General features: G+C 42.9%; 1 long non-coding RNA gene across 1 annotated transcript in view; it reads right to left on the bottom strand.

Annotated features, from left to right (window-relative positions):
• Positions 1-1,772: 1,772 nt before the first annotated feature.
• Positions 1,773-19,719, bottom strand: part of LOC145516727 (uncharacterized) — a 60,143-nt gene continuing 42,196 nt past the window's right edge. Inside the window, exons 3-5 of the long non-coding RNA XR_014061704.1 lie at positions 11,108-11,227; positions 3,901-4,020; positions 1,773-2,280 (exon numbers count right to left, since the gene is read on the bottom strand). This is a non-coding gene — a long non-coding RNA (uncharacterized LOC145516727). The remainder of the gene's footprint in view (positions 2,281-3,900; positions 4,021-11,107; positions 11,228-19,719) is intronic.

Here is a 19,719-nt window from a genome sequence, read left to right as displayed (position 1 = left end):
AAACACCTTTGCTCGTTCTTATTTGCGTGGTCTTCATTTATTTCCACATTAACAAATGCAAATAAACCCTAAGAAGACTCTTGGCAGGTAGGGAAAACTACAAGGAGGTGTAAGACACGGTCTTTATACTTCACAAACTTTTAAAACCTTGGATTTGAGATAAAATGCACAGAGAACAAGAACATCTACCACAACAGACAAGCAAGCGATTACTTTATTACTAAGCAAGTAATCAAAACAGTCAGGAAGTGTAAGTTCTAAGCAATGAGTGTAGAAGTCTGGAGGAGAGAGATTACTTTTGACTGGGGTGATCAGATATGAACTGGACCTCAGTATTCAGAAAGGAATTATTACAGTAAGTGAGTCCCCTTGATCACATGATTACTTAATCTTGGAAGTCTGGGGAAACAGGAAGGAGCCCTAGCAGGAAACCTGTTTGTTCCATGACTACTTTGTCACTTAGAGGAGGGTGACTTATTGGGAAGCCCCCTCTTTTCTCTTCAGAAGCTCCAAATGAGTAGACCTTCCCTGAGTCACTCAGACTGTAGATGGGATGAACTCGGCCAGTTGGCCTCCACGTTTCTGTTCCAAATCTCTGCCACAAATTTTTGGCTGCCCATTAAGAGAAGACCTATATCCCCACCAGGCAGTTGTTGAAGGCCAAGCAGAGGAGCTCTCTCTGATGCTGAGGTTTTAGGGAATCGGATAAACAGGACCCTTCTTTCCTGACCAAGCTGTGGGTCAGTTAAGAGGCACAAGTATAAGACAGGGGTAAAAATGGCATCTTTTTTCTTTTTTTCAAATTGACAAAGTCTTGATTAGAGACCACGACTTTAGGTCTGTGGACTTGTTAATACTGTACCACTGAAATGAAATCCCCAGCATCAGGCAATGCTGGAAGACAGGAAACTTGGCCACATGAGCAGCTGCCCCTTAAAACTTGAGAGTTAAAGGAACAGAAAACGTTCACCTTCTCCAGTCAATTCCCACACAGAGGGAGGAGACAGTGAGACACACATCTTCAACTGATTCTCCCAGACTAATCATTTTCCTCTCCCTCCAGTGAGGTGAAGGAGAGGATGGGAAGAGGCCCAGGGGTTTGCTCACTGGAAGCACATTCCCCTGGAAACAAGACGAGTGGAGAATAAACATTCCTATGTCACACCTACAACAAGCAGGACCAAGTCTCTGCAGGTTGGAAGTCTTTCTCTCTCACACATACACACATGCACTTGTATGCACACACACGCATGCACACATGGCTACCAATGCTGTGGTCATATTTTTTAGTTTTAGAATTTATGACAACTTTTTTAACTCCAAGGGGAACAAATGTATTAATAGAGAAAATCTCCCAAGTAAGGGACTGCCCTCAGCATGGACTGGTGTTAAGTGCAGACCCCGAAGTTAGGTGTCAAGTCCTGGCATTAAGTGGCTCTGTCCCTAATTATACACTGGGACTATGGCACTTGCCTTGCTACCTGTGAAAGATGGGAGACAAAATGAGAGAGGGTCCCCAAATAACTCAGTTCTATTTCCCAGAGGCACTGAGATGGGCTCATATTAAGAGAAAATAGTCATTTTTTTTCTTGAAATATGGGATAAATGTGGAATAGCCTGGGGAGAAATGAACAGAAAAATGAAGAAGGAAGTAGGGCTGAGGAAGGAGGGAAGAAAGAAAGGTTAGCCTTGCAAATACAAGACAGGAATTAAAAAGGGGGGGGGGAGAATTGGCATTTCCCAAGGTTCCCCTGAAAGGAGCTACAGGGACCTCGAAGTCAGAACTTTGTTCACTGGTAGATACGCAGGAAGGCTCAGTAGGAAATGCAACTTCAGTTGGAAGGGTATAGAGGGACCCGCACTGTTTGCTTTTGTCAATAGGGACTCATTCAGTTTCTCCACCTGTTCTTCTCTCCGCTTTCCGCTTCCCTTTCACGTGCTTTCATTCAACACAGCTAGGCACCAGACGCTGTGACAGGCGCTGTGCACACAGAGGAAAAGGACTCTCCCTGCTCCCCGCAGGGCGGTTCCGCTCAGGCAGGGGGCACTGTGTTCCGTTACAGTACGATGGGATGAGTGCCGACGGAGACACAAACAGGGGCCAGTCAGGGGCCAGAGGAGAGGCTTGCACTTTGGGAGCAAGGGAGGGACCACCTGAGGGCTCCTCCTCAGGGCTCTCCAAGCCACAGACACAGAGAGGAGTGGGAGACGTGAGCCAGGACGGTGGGTAGCCAGGTCATACGGAGCCCCACTGGCCACGCTGAAGAGTCTGGATTTTGCCTTGAAAATAGGGAGAAGCCAGCAAAGGGTTTTCAATATGGCTTACAAAGTTGTTTTCAGGTTTATACTCACAAAGTTTGGAAACAGAGCTAAGTACAAAGGATAAAATAAAATATACCCATAATCCCACCACCCAGAAATAACCATAATTAAGATTTTGATGGTTTTCCTTCTGGTATTTTTTTTTTTACTATTTATAGCTATATGTATCTAGGCAAAGAGAAAAAGGTTTTCAAAACATCAGACAAATTATACCATAGCTACAGTTCTATATCTTGCTCTTCTGATTTATACCATAAACACCTTCACATCATTAAATTTTTTTCCAAACATGTGATCTAAATAATGACATAGAATTCTATTAATTGGGTTTAACTAATGCTTTCCTTATCGTTAGACAGTTTGGTTTCTTTCCAGATCTTTATCTACAACTCTTATTATATACCTAAGATAAATTTTCCCCAAAAAACGAAATCATTGGGTTAAAAGATATGAACATTTTAAGATTAAGAGCACCAATATAGCAGGTTTAAAAGATAAAGATGGACGCATAGAAATTTATATTGTTTATTTCCTTTATGTTCTGTTAACTCACTTATTTGTCTTCAGTGAAGGATAAGGAGATCTAAGCCACTAATGAGTGTTTCAGTTAATGGAAGGTTCATCATGATTATGAGGTTATGACAGGAACCCACAGGGATCACATTCATGCTCTGACACTCTTGAGGTTGCAGAGATCCCATGGGATCTAAAATTTAATCTGTCCTGACCCTCAACCAATTGGAGTATTCAGAGTTCATGTTTTCCTTCCTGTTGGAAAAAAATCTGAAGGTCCAAAGCCCCCCCCACTGGATGACCTTTAAGGTTCTTTTTCCTGCTGAAATTCTCTGATTGTATCTCTGAATGTTCCTTACAAGTGAGCTACATTATTAGCAGTGCTTTTAACATGATGATCCTTTTCCAAAGGCAGACAGAAGGAAGAACATTTAAGCCTTCTATTGACATAACAGAAATTTCTCAAATGCTCTCAGATTTATCTTTATTTGTGTGCTGCTGCCTATAAATTACTTTCTTGTGGGGTATGGTTTGAATTACAGAAACAATCTACCCCCTCCCCAGGGTTACAGAATACTTCTTTGTGATGCTCGTATCCTAATTGTAATCCCACTGTCATGTTTTGTTGATGGTCCCTGGAGCTTACATCAGACATAATTCTTGGGCAACGGAGGTTGGGTTCCGGTAATGTGACCAGTTCCGTTCATTAGAACCCTTCTGACAACAAGCTCTCTCTAAACAGCCTTTCTAACATGTGTTTATAATCACTTGGAGTTATCTCTATGGCACTTGAGTTGCCTTCCATCTGAAGTGGTCCTTAGGGTAGCGCTCACACATGCAGTCTGCCCCTGGCTTTGTGGTTTTTTAATCTGGCATTTCAGGAGGCAGAGTGCTCTAATTGAAAAAGCACCAAACTTGTATCAAGAGGTCTAGAGTCTTGGCCATGTTCTGCCACTGACAATCCAAGTGACAGAGGAATCTGCCTCCTATTCACCCATCTCTCAGAATTATGAGCTCTAAAACCAAGTAATACACATCAAAATAGAAAACAATGCACACACTTGCCTTGATGAAGTCGGTACAGTCGGTTCCTGGACTCCCCGTGGATACCAAACTCTGAGGATGTTTAAGTCCATTATATGAAATGGGGTGTCCAGTCAACTCTCTATATCCATGGTTCCACATCTGCAAATACAGAGGGCTGACTATATTTTATTGCAGTAACCTCATTCATATGAACAGTGCAAGAAATAATACAGTCCATAAAGAAAATGTGTTCATTCAAAAAATTTATTAATCCCACCAGGGATAACAGCAGACACTTGGCAAACCAAGAAAAGCAGAATACAGTTCAGGCAGTCAAGGGGTTCAGAGAGGAGTTGGAAAACAGTACCTCTGGCCATGAGAAGCACTTTATTGTATGTAGCAGGATGTGGGGGTGCAGAGGAGCAGGCAAAGAACCTGCTCGCGGAAAGTCAGCAAAAGTAAACAAGTGATGCTTGAGCAGAGTCTTGAAAGATGTAAAAGACAATGTCCAGGCAGCTAAGTCAGAAAAGGAAGCATTACTCACAAAACCCCCAAGAAGCAAAAGGACACAACATGTCCAGGAAATGGCAAGTCCATCAGGGTGAGAGAGTGCAAGAGTGTGTTGAGAAATGACAAGGCTGAAGGCTTGTTTTCTGGGCAGGACAGAGCCATTGATGAGCATGGTTATATTAATTATGGTCCAGGCAAGAAACATCCAGCACACTGAATTCAGTCATTTAAGAAGTATTTACAAAGGGATTACGTTCAAAGGTGTGGGTGGGGTGTAGGGAAACCACATGGGGTCCTATTGCCATCCTTAGGCCTGAAGGGTGAGGGTAGAAACACAAATTTGGAGGACAGAGTTGTGTGGAGAAGGCCGTCTGACAGGAGTTGTATCAGTCGAGGGATGCAGCCAGTGTTTGGTGACCTCCATGGGAGGGGTGGGGGCTGGAGGGAGGTTCAGGAAGAAGGGGACATATGTGGAGCTGATTCACTTCATCATACAGCAGAAACCAACACAACAATGTAAGCTATTATACTCCAATTTTTATGAAGTCACTAGTACCTAGAAGACAAAATACGTTCAAAACCAAAACCAACCCGAAAACAAAATATATATGTCTGAGCTTAAGAGTGAAGTTTAAGAGAACATTTCAGATAACTGTTTTCCTCCGTAAAAGCAAAAATTGTCCTTTTTTTGGGATGTATCTCTTTTTAAAGTGGCTCAATGGTGAAGAAGCCACCTGCCAGTGCGGGAGACGTAGATGAGGGTTCAGCCCCTGGGTCAGGAAGATCCCCTGGAGAAGGGAATAGCAACCCACTCCAGTATTCTTGCCTGGAGAATCCCATGGACAGAGGAGCCTGGCAGGCAACAGTCCAGGGGGTCACAAAAGTCAGACTGAGCAACTACACACGCACACGTACTCATCTCTACATGCCATTCATTTATAAATCATACATAGAATCTAATTTCCCTTCTATATAGCTCAAGACTTGCTTCTTCTTACCAAAAGCAAGTTTTCAATTTGAATCCAACTTGTCCCAATCCTCATTAGTCGAAACATCTAAGCATAATTCCATCCTTGTTACAGTTGAAGATCAGCCATGTGACTCAATTCTGGCTAGCAAGATGGAAGAGCTAAAAGCTTCCTGAGAAAGGAGGTTCGTTGCTTTTCTGCTGGAAGTACTAGAAACTAGCTCCCTCTGACTTACACCCTCTGGTCACGATAAGGGAGCACCAGCGCTAGTGCTATTGGCAATCCTCTTGTGCACGTAAGGAGAGCCAGCCTGAGGATCAAGTCAGCACTGCACACACAGAGACGGACATAGTGTGAGTTCTTACACTTAGCACTGAACCACTGACTCAGCCTTTCTGGAGTCTCTAGATGTCCTTACCACTTCAGCCACTTTCACTTTTTCTATTAACTGCCAATGTAAGTACCCTAACCCATCCAGGTGTCTCCTGATTACTTAGACCCTTCTGGTGATGCTTCCAGCAGTTGTCATTGCTCGGTGACAACAAGACAACATGGGTTAAAGCCCCTAGCAGGGAACTTACCACACGCAGGGCCCTGGGTAAGTGTCCTCTCCTGTCCCATTGGCTTGCTGCTCAGACTTGAGCACTCTCCCACCCAGATCCCCACCACTATTTCTGATATGCTTTATGTGCCAGGAACTGGGTCCCAGCAGGCCGCCAGATAGTTGAGTGCTCAGAAGCCTCACCACCTTGAAGGATGGAACTCCATGACCCAAAAACAGCAGCAAACGAGCCACCTTTCTTATTTGAGTGCCAGCACGGCTAGTCACAGAGATTCTTGCTCTTTAAGGCACTCAGATATGGTGGGATAGCATGAACACCACCATTAGAAGCTCAGAAAACTTTGTTTCTGATCATTCACAGCTAGTTCAAGATGTTTACACCTGAGTCATCATTGCCAGTATCAGTCCTCGCATTGCAGATGTGCAGAAAGACTGATTAATAAAGAATTCTGATGACTGTAACGTTTGCAGTACCACTAAAGAAGAAGTGTGAGACTCTAGCCAGTAATCTCTTTTGAAAAAGAATCCTCTGAATTTCCCCTCACTTCACCCTGAATGTCTTAGTTCTGGGATTTTGGCCCATCAGAAGTTGAATAAATCCTCATTTAGAAGGATGTCTCAAACTTCCCTGAGTTACACCATTCTAGAATAGCCCATACTGTGTATGATAATGCATCCTAAGAAACCTTCACAAAATGGGAAGGTTTTTGTCCTTTTGGTTTTTTGGTTAAAATTCACTTGAATTTGACATGGGAACCTTAGAGTACTCTCATACAACACTTGAAGAGCCCTTGGGGTACTGTGGAAACAAGTGCTGAAGACACTGGTCTGGGGACACCAGCCTAGGTGGAAAGCGGCTTCCCCATCTTGCCAATGACACTCTGGTGACTCAGCGCTTGTCACACCAAGACCCACTGTATCTCATCTTCCTCTGCCTCCCTGCAGGGAAAGTAGAGATTTGCTGGATCAAGTATATAAAGTGGTTTCAGTTTTCCAGTTCCAAGTTAAGTAAACATAAGGCCTTGTCATCTCCCAGGTGTTAAGTAAGGAGGGTGGGGAGGATAGCAGGTAGGATCTTTCTTTCACAAAAGTGCTAACTAAACCAAAGGCCCAGACAAAGCCAAAACCCAGAAACTTCATAAAATGGAGAAGATTCTGATAATTGCTTTAAGTATCAAATTTCTAAATTTCCTGCAAACTTTAAGAAATCTTGATGAGCTAGTCCAAATGTCTCTGTCATATATGTTCAATTCTTTTCTTCCTAAAAGACTCAAGTATCCAGCAATATTTTAATATTTACATGTTTATTTCTTTGCCATATAATCATATCAACTTGGGCTCAATGCAAATATGTGAAATTTCAAACACAAAGAGAAGCCAAGTTACTCACTGAAGGGAAACCCTGTGTCAGCTTTCATTACCACATGCCAAAAATGTTAGGCAAATGCACTAACTTACTAAAACCAAGACAAAACTAGCCCACCAGCGCTCAGGACTTCCCTCTCAAACACGTGCACTGCTAGCAAAATATTGAACCTTAAACTCATTTGGAAAATGAGCTTGTGAATTTTTTTCTTTAGCAAATGCCACTGGCTGACCCCGCCTTCAAGTCAAACAGCTGAAACTCAGCTTTTCTTGTTTCCCTTGAGTACTGAGTTGTAAAGGCCACTAGTTTCAATGCATTTTGCCAGAAATAACTTGAAGGCACTTCTGAACAGGCACTAAAGCCCTTGTAATGATGTAGTCATTTTAAATTAACAGCCTAACTTAAAATAACTAAACCTGATTTTTGTGTGTGCCCAAAATTTATATTGGAACATCTCCATGGAGGTGAAATCTAGTGCATTCACCCCAGGCAGGGCGTTTACTGACAAACAAGAATTGGAAGAGGAGGTTTAAATTCAGATGCCAAAAAAAAGACTGTTTCTGAAAAGAGAGGCTTATCTACCTTGTCAATCCCTCTGGGATGAACCTAAGCCTCGGTTAGGTAAAAGAACCAAAGCATGATTCCTCTTCCCAAAGATTTTCTTTCCCAGCAAACATGTGCTGTGCTGTGCTTAGTCGCTCAGTCGCGTCCGACTCTTTGCGACCCCATGGACTGTAGACGACCAGGTTCCTCTGTCCATGGGATTCTCCAGGCAAGAACACTGGAGTGGGTTGCCATTTCCTTCTCCAGCAAACATGTGCTAGAAAGCAGTAACGTAGAAGAAAAAAAGGAAAAGAGAGCGAAGATTCTTTGCAAACCAAAAACCTGGAAGCAACCAAAATGGTTTTCAATAGGTAAATGTTCGGAATACTACTTGGTAATAAATAGAAATTGACTATCAATACACACAACAACTTGGATGGACTTCAAGGGCATTACGCTGAGTGAAAAAAAAAAAAGCCAGTCTCAATAGGTTGCATACTGTATAATGTTCTTTGTATAGTATTTTCAAAATTACAGAATCAGAGTTGGACATGACTGATGTGACTTAGCAGTAGCAGTAGTGGTTATCATAGATTAAAGATGGTGAGTATGGTTATAAACAGGTAGCACGAGGGAGATCTCCATGGTGATGAAATCATTCTGTTTCTTGATGATTACAGGAATCTACACGGGAGTGACAGAAAGGCACAGAACTCTGCACACACTGTACCAATGTCAGTTTCCCAGTGTTGATACAGTACTACAATTACCTAAGAGGCCACCTTGTGCAACACTGGGTAAAACGGATACAGGAACACTCCGTGCTTGGCCACCTTGGGCGACGTTGGGTAAAATGTATACAGGAACACTCTGTGCTTTCTTTGCTATCATCACAACTTTTTACAAATCTATAATTATTCAACATAAAAAAATAAAGAGAGCATCAAAAGGAACAAGGAAGGAAGTAGGAGAGAAAAAGGAAAAGAAGCAACTGAGGGTGAATACTGACAACGTCAGAGATGAAAGGTGACAGGGAAGACTTGGAGGGAGGACGGTAAGAGTAAATATTAGAAGTTACAGTCAGGCAAGCTGACAACCAGAAACTGTTAGGATTGTAAATTGTAAATGAACTCAGTGGGCAGAGAAGGGAAAGATCGTTGAACTGTTACCCTTGAATGACAAGGATAAAAATGAAGCACGGTGAGCAAGAAGACACAGAGTAACTGTAGCAGCAGGAGCCACAGGAAGGTCCCGGGGGAAGCGAGAAGGGGGGAGGTTGGGGGTGGGGGGTAGAGACTGATAGTCCTTAGGATATGACACATCTCAAATGAGAGAAAAAGGACGACTGGGGACAATGTCTGATCTAGAAAGAAATACTGAGAAGGAAGATGCGCCATAGAAATCAGTAGATTGAGGAAGAAGAGGCTCGAGCAGAATTACTGATCAAATAATGAGGAGGTGATCAAAGAATATAACAGGCAGGTGAAGCAGGAGAAAAGAACATACTCAGTCCTGGGAAAATGACAGAAAACAGGAAGACAAATGATGAACAACAAAACACAATGACCTCCACAAAGGTGCTTCCTACATGAGTTTCAAAGCCAACAACAACACACCTTGATTTTTCCAGATTTACTTAACAAATCTCTTTCTTCGACAGCCTAATTCATATCAAATATATATCAAGCCTGATTTTCATTTCAGAAAACATGACCTTAATGAGTACAGTTCATGTAAAAGTAACACAAAACTGTAGGAGGGTGAATTCTGTACCAAGGAAAGAGTTTACAAGCCATCTCTTGGGCAAACATCTTGGAGTCTCCCAGGGCTATGAAAGAGCATTACTAAACCTCAGTGTACCCAAGAGCATAAGCAAGATAACATTAAAATCAAGAAACTTGTATAGTAATTCTTAGATCTTTGAGATTTATTGTGGTCATAAAGGAGTTCGCAGCAATGGGGAAAAGTGAAGTTTCTGATTGCTGCAAAAGACAGTGGGAAATTCCAAGGAGGGCAGCCCCTGAGGAGAGAGAAGGAAGAAGATGGCTGGCCACTCTCCATGGATGGAGAAGCTAAAAAACAAAATACTGGTTTCTCTCCAACCTTCTGGGTAAATGTCAACTCAGAATTCTTTGGGCTCACTCACTCAACAGTGGGCAAAGAATTGGTGGCCTCCTGAAAATGCGGTTGGACAGGAATCCGTATCTCTCCACTGCCTCCAAGCCCAACCTCTGGCCCCAGATAAGAGGTCAGCAAATAATATAAAAATTAAGAAGTAAAGCATTTGGTAAATGTTGCCAGATATTATTCCCTGATAAATTATGTTCCTGTGGCAATGCAAAGAAAATCTCATTCTTCTTAGCAGTTTTACATGAATTCCTTGCAAGAAGCAGAGACATGCATTTTTAGGAGGAATGCATTGATAAACCTGATCTAAGGCTAGGTGCTCAGGGCCTGTGGGTGGCTGGTGCCAAGGACTGAGAGAAGTGAGGAATGGCTAAATGTTTCTGCAGAGTCAAGGGTGAATGAGGGGAAGAATTCTCTCAACTGGAGAATTTGAGAAGCTGTTTGGTAGGAAGTTTAAAAGCCACAAAGGCCAACAGCAGAGAATAGACTTGGGAAGAGATAACTAACGGCAGTTTGGGGCATGAAGTCTGAGCACTGTGAGATGTAAATCCCCCTCATCGTCTTCCTTATAAAATCTTTAGTAAAATCTATATTCTCAGACTTCAGGAGTGAATTTTCATTGAGAGGAATGTGAAGAAGAATAGAAGTCTGCTTCAAGGTTAGCACAAGGGCAAAAACATAGTCTGCAGCAGTTACTTATTTATTAACTATTATTTAAGATGGGGCTTCCCTGGTGCCTCAGATGGTAAAGAATCTGCCTGCAATGCGGGAGACCTGGGTTCAGTCCCTGGGTTGGGAAGATCCCCTGGAGGAGGGTATGGCAACCCACTCCAGTATTCTTGCCTGGAGAACCCCCATGGACAGAGGAGCCTGGCAAGCTACAGTCCATGGGGTCGCAAAGAGTAGGACAGGACTGAGTTACTGAGCACAGCACATTATTTAAGATATGATGGACCAGAGGAAGCAAAGCAGGGGGAAAGAAAAAGAAGAGATTGGTGTTGAGCACTTTCTTCTTTTCCCGAACTTTTTAATTCTGGAGGCACTCGGTTTCCAACCAGGTTCTAGGAGAAAGATGTGGTCGCCCAAGGTTCTCAATCATTCTCTCCAAATCCTTAAGCAGCTTCAGGTATGACAAAGATCCTTGTCAGCTCTGTTATCCTTTCCCCTTACCAGCATCTCAAAAGCCTTGTCAACCTCCTCAGAAACAAATCTAGATGTCTTCAAAAAGATTACACATACTTCTGTTGTTCTGTTGCTTCTTTTTCCTGCGGGTTATCATCTGATTACAATCTGAAACAAAAATGCAAGGCACGAAGTTCCTTATCACCAACCACACAAATATTAATTGACAAGAAAAGCAATCTATGACACTCTGCTCTCCCAGCGCGTCTACGATTTCTCTAAGTCACTCTTTTTTTAATGTTGTCTTCTCTCTGCCACAATTCTGCATCTTGATTTCTCTGTATTTCCCTCCTCCAGGATATAATTATTCTCCCTGTTCTCAGAAGAAACAGAGCTACAATCATTTAATATTAATACAATCATCACGAGTGCTGGAGATGCCCTGAAGTTAGGGGATGCTTGGCTGCTGAGTGGGAGGGATGGCAGGGTCAGGAGTTACCTAGTGTGGATACTGAGGCAGGGGCGACCCCATCAGAGCAGAGAGTTGGTTATTTTCTAGTTATTGAAGGCACCTTATTCTCCTTGTTCTCCCACACAACACCTCCAATATCCTCTTGGTAAAGTATCTTTCATCACGCATTCTCTGCTCAAAAATTTGTCAGTCATCCACTCCACAAATACCTATTGATTCTCTCAGGCGCTTCCTCAATCATCAGTCAAGATGATGCTGCCTTTACCCCAACAATAAAAGATCAAGGCAAGTGCTATGCCCACAAGCCTCCATGCTTGTCAGAAAGCTCCCTTTTCCAGTCTCTCCAGACTTCTCCTCAGTGTGCAGGAGGAGTCCTTGACTGAAAGAAGCCATCATAAAAAGCTGTGGATAAAGAAAGCCACAAGAAGCAGTTTTATAATACTCTGCTGCTTTTCTGTAGTTCTGGAGCCAAGCTTTTCACTCTAGCATCACAGTCTCTCACTGGCTTGTGGCCATTCCCCTCCTGTCCTGTTTTTTTCACCAGGTCTGACGCTGTTTTGCGTCCCTCACAGTTGTGAGCATGATGCCTTGCAAATGCTTGTAGGCACAGTGTCTTGATTTGATTTCTCCTAGGATCTCAACTTGATTGGCTTGGTTCTTAGGCTTTTGATACACTTGATGGGTACAGATGCCACACTTGGCAAATAAAAATACAGAATGCCCAGTTTGATTTGGATTTCAGATACACAATGGAAATTTTTATATGTTCCATGCAATATTTGGAGCATATTTATACCAAACAGTTCATTGCACATCTGAAATTCAAACTGAACTGGGCATCCTATATTTGGTCTAGAAACCCTACTGATGTGTCACCCAAAACTGAGCAAGGGAGCAGTCTATACATAAAGTCAGTGACAGCTGGACAACAGGATGGCTTCTGTGCTGCAAGATTCGTAACCCCTGACTCCAGGAAAGACAGGAGGGGGAGAGGATATACCAGAGTTCTCTGGTAACTTGGCATACAGGAATAATCTGGCATACAGGAAAGGGGGCGCTTTGTCCCGCTCTACTGAGTCAAGGTGACCAATGGTATTTTATGTGATGGTGCAAGATGGGTTGGGCAGGGAGGCGTGGAGGCAGAAATGACTGCGGAAAAGTGACATTCAGCAGCTGCTGCCCTTCTACAGTAGGGCAGTTCTGTAGAACCACTACAGTCACAAAGTAAGTGATTTCTTCCATAAGATTTCCTACCATCTCTGCCTTATAAACATGTCCTAAATCAATGTGGAGTCAAGGGGACTGGTGTGGTCCAGTGGCTCCCTGGAAAGTCATCACCATCCACTAACACACCCCACTCCCTAGAGTCATAGCCTCAGGTATTTTTAGACAACAGAAAAGTGAACACTCATGACCAGAAGTCAAGAGCATCTCCAGAGATTCTGGGCAACTCCCACAGCATCCCAGAGAGTGGGCAGCCTATTTTCTACCTAGAGGATAAGGACACATTTTCTTTGGTAATGTGATTTCTTGGCTGGAGAGGAAGTGTTAGGCACCGTGAGATGCTCAGTAGAAATGCAAGATGATATTGTATTGTATTAATGTCGCTTAATGGTAGCTGTCAATGATGGTGATGGAATAAATATGGAAAAGGAAATAACTGTAATTGATTGACAGTCTGGAATCTTCCATATTTGACCTAATGAGAGAAACCTATGAGCAGCAGCTTCCAGTGCAGGCTATTAATGCAAATCATATGCACCGTACTGGCATGCTGAATTATGCAATGCCATGTGAATGTCTAATCCATTTCACCAGGCTTGTCTTTATCCAGAAAAAAAAAATTTCACTGACATGCTGATTAGTATATTAGGAGAGTTTAAGAAGTTTGGTGCTAAAGTAGGTGCCATCATGGTGTTATTAATTTAGTTCTGAACAAGACAAACAGCTCTGTGCAGCCATCAAAATCACTACATAAGTCTACAAGATAACTTTGTCAAGACTGATGGGAATTTACAGAAAAGTCTTGTGATATGTGGAAGGAATTAGCAAATAGATAAGGAGCGCATCATTTTTCTAGAAAACCACTGTCAAGGACTCAGTACCCAGGCAGGACCAGACACCTGCCAAGACATCCACCATGTCTGCACGGTCGCTTTCTCAGATGCTCAGAAACTTGTGGAAACTTAGAAGCAGAGGTGAGAGGTCAAACAAACACAGGTACAAATAACATTCAGGGCCTCCTTTGGGGACTTCATGGAGATTTAAGTATTGCCCAGGCATCCTCAACAACACAACACTCCTGGGGGGAATAAATCAATATATCTTATGAGGGAAGAAGTCTGTTGGGATATAAGAATGAGTTGTCATTAATTATACATCCCAAGAATTCATAGCTTTGAAAACTCCACAGCTGTCAGTTCTTTACTCCCTGCACATACCAATTCTTAAAATTTGGATCAATAAACAACGAAGTGCCTGGACTCCTATCTATGTAACCCACAGCTTTCTACAAGTCAATTGTGACCTGACTGCTCACAGGACTCCAAATGTCCCCACATTGGAAAGCCCTGGGATAGAAGAAAAAGAAAGAGAGGGTGTCGTACACTGAAATTTTCCACTGGTGGTCTCGAGATAGTCTGAGGTCAGTACACAAATGAATTTTTTATCTAATCTCACCAAAATTTTTTGAATATCTTTTATGTTCTAAGTACGAAGCTATCCCCTGGATATATAAGCACTGCTCCTGACCTTATAGAGATTATATTCTTGTGGAAGAGGTAGATATGAGGGGATAATGACAAATGGGGTATGATTATTATGAGTGTTATGAGAGAAAGCCAGACAATATGGCAGGGGAACAGACTTAAGTCTGGGGCGCTAGTGACTGTGTCATGGAGGAATGGGCACTTAAGTCCAGATGCCGTGTTTTTATTTTTTTAATTTTAATGATCATATAGTAATAAAACATATACTGGAGAAAATATACTTGACCGACTTATGACCTCATTGTCATATATAACAATGCACATTTTTTCTTTTCAAGTAAACCAATTTAAATTTTAAAAGTAAGTCAATAAAGAAAATATTAACCAAATAATAGTGCGATTGGTATTCAAATACACCACAAATTGCGAATTTGGTACGTGAATGACTAAAGTTTGGGAAACCTGTAGGAGGGAAAATGACAAGAAAGATGAGGGCCTGCCTGGAGGGAGGGGCCTCAGGCAAAGAGCTGAAATAACAAAACGAAGGTAGAGAAAGGCAGACAGAAAGTCCCTTGATGTGCTTTCCCATATATTGTTTCATTTTTTCACTATAGTCAGTCCCCTGTGGTGTAATGTATTCCCGTTGAATTTTCTGTAGAATAATTGAAGCCCTTACAAGGTTAAGTAAAACACGAAAGGTCATCCAGCAAATTAGCAGCAGAGGTAGAATCACAACGAAGGCCATCTCTCAGCCAGTGGAGAACAGTGCCTCTTGCCTCCAAAGTTCCAATTTTGCACCAAGATGGAAAATGAAACTTCATATAAAGCAAGCTAAGTAAAACAGAGGACGTCTGTTAATTTTTTAAGGAAAAAATAAAGGTTGCAATTGTTTTGAAAAACCTAACTCCGCTTTTTTGAATATTCATTGGAAGGACTGATGCTGAAGCTGAAGCTCCAATACTTTGGTCACTTCTTTGATGTGAAGAGCTGACTCATTAGAAAAGACCCTGATGCTGGCAAAGATTGAAGGCAGGAGGAGAAGGGGATGGCAGGGATGAGATGGTTGGATGGCATCACCGACTCAATAGACATGAGTTTCAGCAAGCTCCAGGAGATATTGAAGGACAGGGAAGCTTGGCGTGCTGCAGTCCATGGGGTCGCAAAGAATCAGACATGACTGAGCAACTGAACAACAACAAATTCTGTTTTTAATACTTATGTGTCCTTTGAAATGACTCAGTTTCAGGGTCCATGTAGAAGCTAGCATAACATTTGTTCTGTATCTTTCTAAAGAAAAGACAGTCCTCTAAAAAGCAAGGAAAGGGGAAGTCCACGTCCCATGCAGCCCAGTGGCTGGTTCTCATGGGGACAACAAGGGCACTTCATGGAAGATGGGCTTGTCCTTCTTAATATCAACTTTACAGTTGCGTTTTCCCTTCTCGGCTCCCCATTATCCAATAATTCAGTAAAAGGCAACCTGCCACCCGTCAGGCACAAGCTCCTCTTAAACCGTGGGAAAGCTAGTTCTCTTTTCGAGTCTCTGCTGATCTGGGTTTAATGAATTCCACACTCTACTCTTCACTGTATGAAGAAAGGGGGCTTCCCCAAAAGCACTTCAGGAATCCTGTCCTCTCCTGTTTCGTTGGCTGAGAACAGTCTGGAAAGTCCAAATGCTGTTAAAGTCACGGCCCTACCAGTGCCCTGTCACCTCTCCCACCACATTTCATCAGCTCTGCCTTCTCCCTGCCCTGTCTCCCTGCCTTCCTTCTCTTCCTGACCCCAGGCTTTTCACAGTTTCCAGTTTTGGGGTTAGGATTCATTTATCCAACCTATTCTGTGCCAGGCTCTGCTTTGAAAGTGAAAGTGAAAGTCGGTCAGTCATGTCCGACTCTTTGCAACTCCATGGACTATACAGTCCGTGGAATTCTCCAGGCCAGAATACTGGAGTGGGTAGCCTTTCCCTTCTCTAGGGGATCTTCCTAACCCAGGGATCAAACCCAGGTCTCCCATACTGCAGGCGGATTCTTTACCAGCTGAGCCACCAAGGAAGCCCCAAGAAGGGATAGACTACCCACTCCAGTGGATTTTCCCGACCCAGGAATTGAACTGGGGTCTCCTGCATTGAAGGCGGATTCTTTACCAACTGAGCTATCGGGGAAGCCCAGGAGGCTTCCAGGATAGGAGGCTATCAGGACAGGAGGCTCTGCTGTAGATCCCAGGCTTACCACACAGTCCTGCTCCCATCAAACTCATGTTCTAATGGGAGGAGACAAACAGATAAACTAACAGGTTTTTAAAAATCAAATAGCAGTAATGCTATTTGTGCAGGGGTATTTTTTAAAGACTGATGTGACAGTGAGTGAACAAGTGGATTCTTTACCATCTAGAAAGCCTCTCTGAGATCACATTTGAGTTCCAATTTAACCCACATAAAAGAGCAGTGGGGAACATTCTAGGCAGAGGCCCCAGGAGAGCTAGGGGGAATGGGGACAGTTTCACAGAATGGACTCAAGGCCAGTGTGGTGCAGGAATTCTGATGATGTGGCCATCAGTGGCTATATTGTGGGGAGCTTTTCCATGCATTTGGAAATTTCTAATATCCCTGGCCTCCCCTCCCATTAAATGTCAATAAAGCCCCTGATTCTAACCACCACCACTCCCACCCACTTTTCCCGTTGTCATTTGGGCAGCCACAATGTTGCCCAGTCAAGAAGCACAGTGACTTAGCAATGAGCATAATTCAAATGGGGGGCCCTACAGGAAGGAGAGTGCAGACCACACAGGCTTTGTAAGCAGGCATATTAGTTTCCGGGGACTGCCTTAATGCACTGCAAACCATGTGGCTTAAAGAAGAGACACTTAACTGTCTCACAGCTCTAAAGGCTGGAAATCTAAGCTCAAGGGTCTCACAGTTGGTCCCTCCTGAGGCCATGAGGGGGAATGTCTTCCAGGCCTCTCTCCTGCTTCTAGGGCCTCAGACATTCCTGAGCTCGCCGCTGGCTTTTGCCGTACATCTTCATGTCACCTTCCCTCTATGCATGTACGTTTCTGTACCTGAATTCCCCTTTTCATAAGGACACCAGTCTCCTTTTAATTATCCCATTTTAACTTGCTTATCTGCAAAGACGCTATTTTGAATAAGTTCACATTCACAGAAACTCAGGACTTCAATATCTTCTGGGGAGGGCACAGTTTGACCCGTAACACATGGTAAAGACTCTGGATTTTATTCTAAATGCAACTCCTTTAGTTCAGTTCAGTCACTCAGTCATGTCCGACTCTTTGTGACCCCATGAACCGCAGCACGCCAGGCCTCCCTGTCCATCACCAACTGCCGGAGTATACCCAAACCCATTTCCATTGAGTCGGTGATGCCATCCAACCATCTCATCCTCTGTTGTCCCCTTCTCCTCCTGCCTTCAATCCTTCCCAGCATCAGGGTCTTTTCCAATGAGTCAGCTCTTTGCATCAGGTGGCCAAAGTACTGGAGTTTCAGCTTCAACATCAGTCCTTCCAATGAACACCCAGGACTGATCTGCTTTAGGATGGACTGGTTGGATCTCTTTGCAGTCCAAGGGACTCTCAAGAGTCTTCTCCAACACCATAGTTCAAAAGCATCAATTCTTCGGCATTCAGCTTTCTTTATAGTCCAACTCTCACATCCATACATGACTACTGGAAAAACCACAGCCTTGACTAGCCTTTGTGGACAAAGTAATGTCGCTGCTTTTTAATGTGCTGTCTAGGTTGGTCAAAACTTTCCTTCCAAGGAGTAAGCGTCTTTTAATTTCATGGCTGCAATCACCATATGCAGTGATTTTGGAGCCCTCCAAAAAAAGTCAGCCACTGTTTCCACTGTTTCTCCGTCTATTTCCCATGAAGTGATGGGACTGGATGCCATGATCTTAGTTTTCTGAATGTTGAGCTTTAAGCCAACTTTTTCACTCTCCTCTTTCACTTTCATCAAGTGAAACTGAGTGATGAGATCTGAGTTCTGTTTGCAAAAGACCACATGGGTTTATATGTGGAGAGAAGCTTACCCTGGACAGGAGGGGAAGTGGGATACAAGTTAGCACAGAAATCCTGGCCAGAGATGATGCTGGCTTGGAAGAGGTGTCTCGATTCTTGCAGTTGGTCAGGTCTCTACAGCGTTTAGCCAGGTGTGGCCTCTCAATGAACTGAGGCAATAGAAACTTCTCTCTGAATAAACAGAGGGAAGCGCTTTGGAAGGGACAGGCCAACAGATTAAAATCCCTGTAGTTAATACCGACTGCATTGAAAAGGACCTACAGATCTTGAAAAGTATAAGCAGGAATAAGGATCTATCTGAAACTGAGCAGATCCCACACTGCTCACAACAGCTCCAGAGAAAGTCCGGGATATATATTTTTTTACTATTATTATTATTTTTTTTTTAATTTTTTTTTTAAATTAAAAAAATTTTTTTTTCTCTTCTTTCCTTTTTCTTCAAGTCCTCTATTACACCTTTAACTTTCATTTTCATAACCCACTATTAACTTGCAAAAAAAAAAAACCCTATTTTTGAAGCAAACTACATACATATATCTTATACCTTTTGTGTTTTCTTTTTTTAATGTTTTTTTCCTGTTTTACTTTTTTTTTTACTGTTTTACTGTTTTTTTTTCTTTATACACTGTTTCCTTTTTTTCTTTTTTTTTTATATTGTAAGTTTTATAAGAGTCTAACCTCTACTCTAGATTTTTAATCTTTGTTTTACATATTTGATATCAATTTTGTACATTTAAGAACCCAATCTTTAGGACCCATTTTTACTCAGGAGTGTGATCACTGGCCTGATTACTCTCTCTCCCTATTGATGCTCTTTCTTCTCCTCCAGGGAACCTCTATCTCCCACCCTCCTCCTTCTCTTCTCAACCCAATTCTGTGAATCTCTGAGGGTGATCTGGCTACCGGAGAACACTTCAGGAAGAGGATACTGCCCAGATCTCTCTCTCCCCTCTTGATTCCTCCCTTTCTACTCATGCTCACCTCTATTACCTTCCTCCCCCCTCTCTATGTATCTCTGTGAACCACTCTGAGGGTTCCAAACTGTGGAAAGCACAGAGGGAAGTGCTTACTGGCTAGATTGCTCTCTCCACATTTGAATTCCCCTCTTCCCCTCCTGGTCACCTCAACCCCCCCCACCTCATCTCTCCATGTAACTCAGTGAACCTTTCTGGGTATCCCTCACTGTGGAGAATCTTTTCACCATTAACCTAAAAGTTTTATTATTGAGGCTGTATGGAAGGAGAAGTCTTGAGGCTACTGCAAGAATAAGACTGAAAGCCAGGGGAAACATTAATTAATAAGAGACCATCCAATAGCATCCATATATACACTGAAACCAAGCTCCACGCAAGAGCCAATAAGTTCCAGAGCAAGACATACCACGCAAATTCTCCAGCAATGCAGGAACATAGACCTGAGCATCAATATACAGGCTGCCCAGAGACACACCA

This window comes from Giraffa tippelskirchi, chromosome 8 (genome assembly GCF_054371585.1).
Source record: "Giraffa tippelskirchi isolate mGirTip1 chromosome 8, T2T-mGirTip1v1.2.pri, whole genome shotgun sequence".
NCBI lineage: Eukaryota > Metazoa > Chordata > Mammalia > Artiodactyla > Giraffidae > Giraffa > Giraffa tippelskirchi.
Note: the sequence above shows the minus strand (reverse complement) of the source record. Positions and strands in the feature narration are given on the sequence as shown.